This window comes from Daucus carota, chromosome 2, assembly GCF_001625215.2.
Source record: "Daucus carota subsp. sativus chromosome 2, DH1 v3.0, whole genome shotgun sequence".
NCBI lineage: Eukaryota > Viridiplantae > Streptophyta > Magnoliopsida > Apiales > Apiaceae > Daucus > Daucus carota.
The window spans coordinates 26,312,772-26,319,506 of record NC_030382.2 but is presented as its reverse complement, the minus strand read 5'-3'; positions in this window follow the sequence as shown (position 1 = coordinate 26,319,506).

The following is a 6,735-nucleotide window of genomic DNA, read 5'->3' as shown; positions in this document are numbered from 1 at the left end:
CTGTATGTCGCTATATCAAGGGTTACTTCGGCAGCAGGACTTCATATTTTAGTAATTGGAGATGATGGCAGCTCATCAGAAATTACGTCTAACGTGGTATTTGAAGAAGTTTTCTATAACATTCCCACTGTAACTCAGTAGTGGTGCTATTCTCTTATGGCTACTTTTTACTCAAGTGCTACAATGAGTTGTTTCGGTAATAAAATAAAGTATTAGTACTATAATAACACCTTATGGATGTGTATTACATTTTTCACATATGGTCCATGATTTTCTTCAGTAGATATATATTCACTTAATAGTTCTTTAGTTACTGCATGTCATCTTCTATTAACGTCCGTCTGTATGTTGTTTGCTTTTAAGTTAAAAGGTAAAGTTCAACTTATAAAGTTCATTTTGTGGCTTTTGTTTCGGATTAACATATGTGAAGTAATAACAAACGCTTCTCAAGTATGTAGATTTTACTCTGCGGAAACACGCTTTTAGCACCTTAAATCCTTAATGCTTGACATATGTGGACAACTTGAGAAAACTGACAGGAGAGACACGACTTAGTAGAACACAAAATGAATTACATAAATCCATCCTGATTGCCTACACACACGTCATCCTGATGCAGTTCCCTCAACTACAGCTCGAGCGAGACGTATAAGTTTGGGAGACAGCTCGCGTCTTTGCTTTTCAATACCTTCTGCCCTTTCTCTAAAACCATCAATATTTTGCTTCATCACTGCTTTATATTGCTTGAAAACTTTCTCCATTTCCTGTATTTCAATCTCCCTTATAATTCTATGATTCCTCAGAGTTTCATCGGAGTCCCGAGCCAGCTTCCTTACATCTTCTATGGTTTGCACGTTTAGTGTTTCGTTTCCCCTAGTGGATTCAATAGCTTGACCATGAGGCCTTCCATCCAAGACATCAAGCACTCTCCTGTGAAAATAAGTTAAGCAAACGCAAGTCATGTAGTAATATTAATCTCTCACCAGCAGCGTGTCATGTGTTTGTTTGGTTATGCATAGATTAATGTAGAAGTGTCGAACATTACCTGTGCTGTTCTTATAGGAACAGTCCATGTGTGAGCAATTCAGCATGTCTATCGTTCATGCTCTTACACATCAGTGCAAAATCCTCCCTCGCTGCTTTCATGTCTTCGTTAAGATTCTCAGAATCATGGCTGAGCTTAGTGCACTCAGCTCTAAACTCATTCTCCATAATTTCGATGTGCTTCCTCTTTTTGCCTCTGGCATCCATTTTTTAACTTTAAAAATCAGTTTGTTTTGTAGATATGCTGCCTAGAATATTATCAACCTCTATATATATATATATAGGTTCCAAATACCATTCAGGGATACACATGATCTCCCACTATGTTTTCCTATCATGGTCCACTACCTGTATAGTGGTTGTCATTCAGTTGTTCACGTATCCCACTTAGTTTATTGGATATCTTGCACTTTAAAATTTATTATCCGGTAAGCTATGTAATTATTAGTTGGAAAATTAATATCATAATTTTTAAGGTAGCGGTAATTATTAAGATAAAGAGATGTTAACAGGTAGCAACATTTCATATTATTGTAAAAAAAAAAAAGAAATAATATATTTTATATTGTTTACATGTCTTTTTTATAGTAAAGTCACAGTACAAAGCATTATCATAAATATATAAATATATTTTCAACAAATATATAGGATTCATTTTGCAGCATAGTCGGTTTTATTATATTTTTATTAGTGCAAGTATAAAGTCAAATATATAATGTGTGCTATTTTTTTAATATAAAAATAAAAATAAATATTATAAGTAAAACAAAGGCTATGACGCAGACAATTTTTTTACTCATTTATCATATCAGTGTTTTATTTATTTGTCAATCCACAGCGTATATTAGTTAAAACGTCTTCTGTACCTAACCACAAATATATGTTATATTTAAATTTTCAATATTATTTCATATTATAAGTTCCAATATAATTAATTACTATAAGTTATGGTATGCTTTGGCGACAAATAAATCCGTTACACCACAAATTGTTCATTTAGGTTTTGAAATGAGACAGCTACACCAAGTCGCATATTAATTAGTACCTCCTCTATAACCACGTATTTTTTATGTTTTGAAAAACACAAACCGCTAATAAGGAAGAAACATGTTTCAGTGTTTATTTTAAAACTCTAGATTGATCGTTATTCAAATATGTTCCCCCAAGAAAAATAATGTGGTAACCCACAAATTATGTTTTTCTCCAGATTAAATTCTATAGTCTGAGTACTCCATAATTGTATTTTTAATTTGTAATTTAACCATTTAGCTTTTTGTATAACTTAAAAAATGTTAAAGTGTCTAAAATTTCTCTGTCACATCATTTCAGTTGTATATATTAATTTTTAAACCGATAAAACTTCTAATAAAATGTGTTATATCAATGTCTAATTTTTATAAAACGTCCACTGCAATAAAGCAGTTTAATAACCAAACACTCCATTAGCTAGAAATGCCTAAGAGGAACATTATCACAATTTCCTTAAACAAACAGATTATGAATCCAGAAGAACAAAAGTAGTCCATTAACAATACACAAAACAAATGAAAGTCGAAATCTCACAGAACTGAAGAATGTCGAAACGTTGCTAGCACAATGTACCCTAATCTGACTCTCCAGGTTGCTGAGCAGAGGTATTGAACTTGGTTAGTTTGGCAGCAAGATTTGTTCTCATCACAACAATTGCCTTAGCTCTCTCTCCGAACACCTTCATATTTTCACTAAAGACTTCATCATACTCTTTTAACAACTGCGACATCTTCCTCTCTTCCTCATCCATCAAAACACCATGACCCTTGAGTGAATAGTTCGAATCTTCAGCAAACCTTGCAAAGCTGTCGGCGTAAGGAGTCGGGAGAACAACGTTCTCCCCAGTGGATTCTCCTTCTCCCTGCTTCAGTTTCCCGTCAAGCATTCCAATCACCTCTCTGTGGCAAAAATCGCAAAAGCGAAATAACATGACAGATTCATGGTTAAAATTTCAGAATATTAATACAAGAGACTACACAACAGTAGATTGTTGTGACTACAACTCACCCATATTTTTCCTCGAGAAACAATGCTCGAGTGAGGAAATCAGCCTGCCGCTCAGACATACTCTTGCACATAAGGAAGAAATCTTCGTTTGCGTTGTGTATGTCATTCTGGAGGTTGCGATAGTCATTGGTCAGATTTGTTAACTCAACGTACAAGTCGTTCTTTAGCGCCTCACATTTTCTCTTCGCTGATCTCCTTGATTGCTCCATGATTCAGTGTTGTAGTGCTCTGTTTCCGTCGTGACCACCGTTTGGTCTTCTGAAATTGTGTGTTTTGTTTGTGTATGTGCTGCAGGTGTGTAAGAGGGGATTATGAAAAGTCACAGTAAGTGAGCTCTATTTAACAGCACTATAAATAACACAACACAAATCCTATATTGTTGCGTGGTTTTGGTTAGAATATCTGGACCTATAAACCATTTTGTAGGCCTTCATCATTACAAATTTTTTTCATTTATTGTAAATTTCAATTAAAAGGCAAGGCATGGGAAGCGTGTACGAGATCCTGATGGATTATGAAGATAATTACACTTCTACAGCTTATTTTCTTTAGCATGGCTATAATTATAGTATATAAAGCTTATGGAAACGGTTATTATGATTTTTGTCAAGGTTATGGGTTGTACTCTGTCTTTATACCAAATTTACCGCATAAAAACTTATATGGAGTGTGATTCACAACAAAATCTTTTTTTTTGGATATAACAATATGTAAATCTCTAAATGTATCAATCATATCAATTCTATATCCCTTAATAGAAAAGTATGGAAAGATAACATTAATTATTTGTAAATCAAAAGAGTTTAATCTTTTTTTTTTAAAATCACAAGAACGTTGTCAAGTTTAGTGACGAAATAAATATATATTTATACATGTATACATGTGTATAGACCTCCTCATTTCTTATATTTTTTGAACATTTCTTGATTCTTAATGTTTGACAAATGTTTGTGCGATAACAATAAATAAATAAATATTTCTTCGTAATTTAAAGAAAGTTAAATTACATCTCCAAATAGAGTAATTTAAATACAGCCGACCTATTGTTATAATTTTGAAAATGAAAAAATACTTATAAATTTCTTAATTTATTCATGCGTAACATTTTTAAAATTTTTTAAAGGCAATAAGGTGTTGAGTAATGAACCAAATACTACAATTACAAACGATATTTTGTCAACCGAAAAACTTTCGTTATTGAATTTTTTTTATTTTTTTATATTATTCAACTTTGTTCAATCCGTTCAGGTTTATTAATACTACTTTGTTTGATTCATTAATTAAAGTTTCTTAATATATCAGAGCATCACAATGTCTTAACAGCTAATAAATTTTTATGTGTACATATGCGCCTTATTGCTTTTTTTACTACATCGTATTGTCCAAAGATTAACAAAACAAAACATTACTGCGATACAACTAAGATCCAAACGAATGTACGTTGTTCATTACGTTTCAATTTTTTTGCTTGGATATAAATCTTTTCTGCAGTTTCAGGACGCAAAGGCACTCTACATTATTTATATTTCTGACTATAGTAATTTTTATTTTATACTCCCTCCGTCTCAATTTATAGGTCCATTTTGGAAAAAAGTTTTGTCCCAAAATACTTGTCCCTCTCTTCTTTCAATACAAATTTATCTGCATATTAATTGTGATTTTTTGAAACTCAACATTATTCTCATTTCTCAATGCACTAAATCTCTATATTTATTGTGATTTTTTTGAAACTCAACTATATTCTCACTTATCAATGCACTAATCAATGATACATGAGATAAGATTCTATCTAACCAACTTTTTTCTTAATATGTGTGTTTATTCCAAAATGGACCTATAAATTGAGACGGATGGATTATAAATTAGTAAATATATATTAGTGTATATATATATATATATATATATATATATATATATATATAAAAACATTGTATATAAAATCTTTTTTTTTGATATAACAATACGTAAATCTCTAAATTTCTCAATCATATCAATTCTATATCCCTTAATAGAAAAGTATGGAAAGATAACATTAATTATTTGTAAATCAAAAGAGTTTAATCTCTTTTTTTAAAATCACAAGAACGTTGTCATGTTTAGTGACGAAATAAATATATATTTATACATGTATACATGTGTATAGACCTCCTCATTCCTTATTTATTTTGAACATTTCTTGATTCTTAATGTTTGACAAATGTTTCTGCGATAACAATAAATACATAAATATTTCTTCGTAATTTAAAGAAAGCTAAACTACATCTCCAAATAAAGTAATTTAAATACAGCCGACCTATTGTTATAATTTTGAAAATGAAAAAATACTTAAAAATTTCTTAATTTATTCATGTGTAAGTTTTTTAAAAATTTTTAAAGGCAATAAGGTGTTGAGTAATGAACCAAATACTACAATTACAAACGACATTTTGAAAAAAAAAAAACTTTCGTTATTGAATTTTTTTTATTTTTTTTATATTATTCAACTTTGTTCTATCCGTTCAGGTTTATTAATACTACTTTGTTTGATTCATTAAAGTTTCTTAATATATCAGAGCATCACAATGTCTTAACAGCTAATAAATTTTTATGTGTACATATGCGCCTTATTGCTTTTTTTACTACATCGTATTGTCCAAAGATTAACAAAACAAAACATTACTGCGATACAACTAAGATCCAAACGAATGTATGCTGTTCATTACGTTTCAATTCTTTTGCTTGGATATAAATCTTTTCTGCAGTTTCAGGACGCAAAGGCACTCTAAATTATTTCTATTTCTGGCTATAGTAATTTTTATTTTATATAAATTGGTAAATATATATTAGTATATATATATATATATATATATATATATATATATATGGGTCAGGTTCCACATAGAACCTCTTTATTTTAGAACCTTAGAACCTTCATTAAATGACGGTATTTAATTTCATGATTAATGTAAACTTTCCAAAATTATATAATTCAATCATATAGCTTATAGGCTTGTACTGCTGCAGAATATTTGTTAAAAATCTTCAATACAAATTACTACGTCATACTGCTGCGGAACATATATTAATATAATTAAAAATGATTTTATGATACAATATTTTTGTAGAAAAATACGTCATACTGCTGCGGAACATATATTAATATAATTAAAAATGATTTTACAAATTGTAGGAAAATACAAATTATGCATATACTGCTGCGGAACATATATTAATATAATAATATATTAATATAATAGAAAATGATTTTATAATGCAATACATTTGTAGTAAAATGTAAATTACTACGTCATACTGCTGCAGAACATATATTAATATAGTAGAAAACAATTTTATAATGCAATATTTTTATAGGAAAATACAAAATATTACGTCATACTGCTGCGGAACATATATTAATATAGTAGAAAATATTTTATAATACAATATTTTTGTAGAAAAAATACAAATACTGTTATAGCACGTAAATATTATACACTAATATGATTTAATAATTATACCAATACTGCTGTTCAACATAGGAAGTATGTTATCAACTAATATAACAAGCAATCTGATTAGAAGGCAATAATTAAATTTTAATACATATGATTATAGCATTTAATGCATTCATTAATTACCTATAAACTAATATTAAATGCAGTATTTGATCATAAC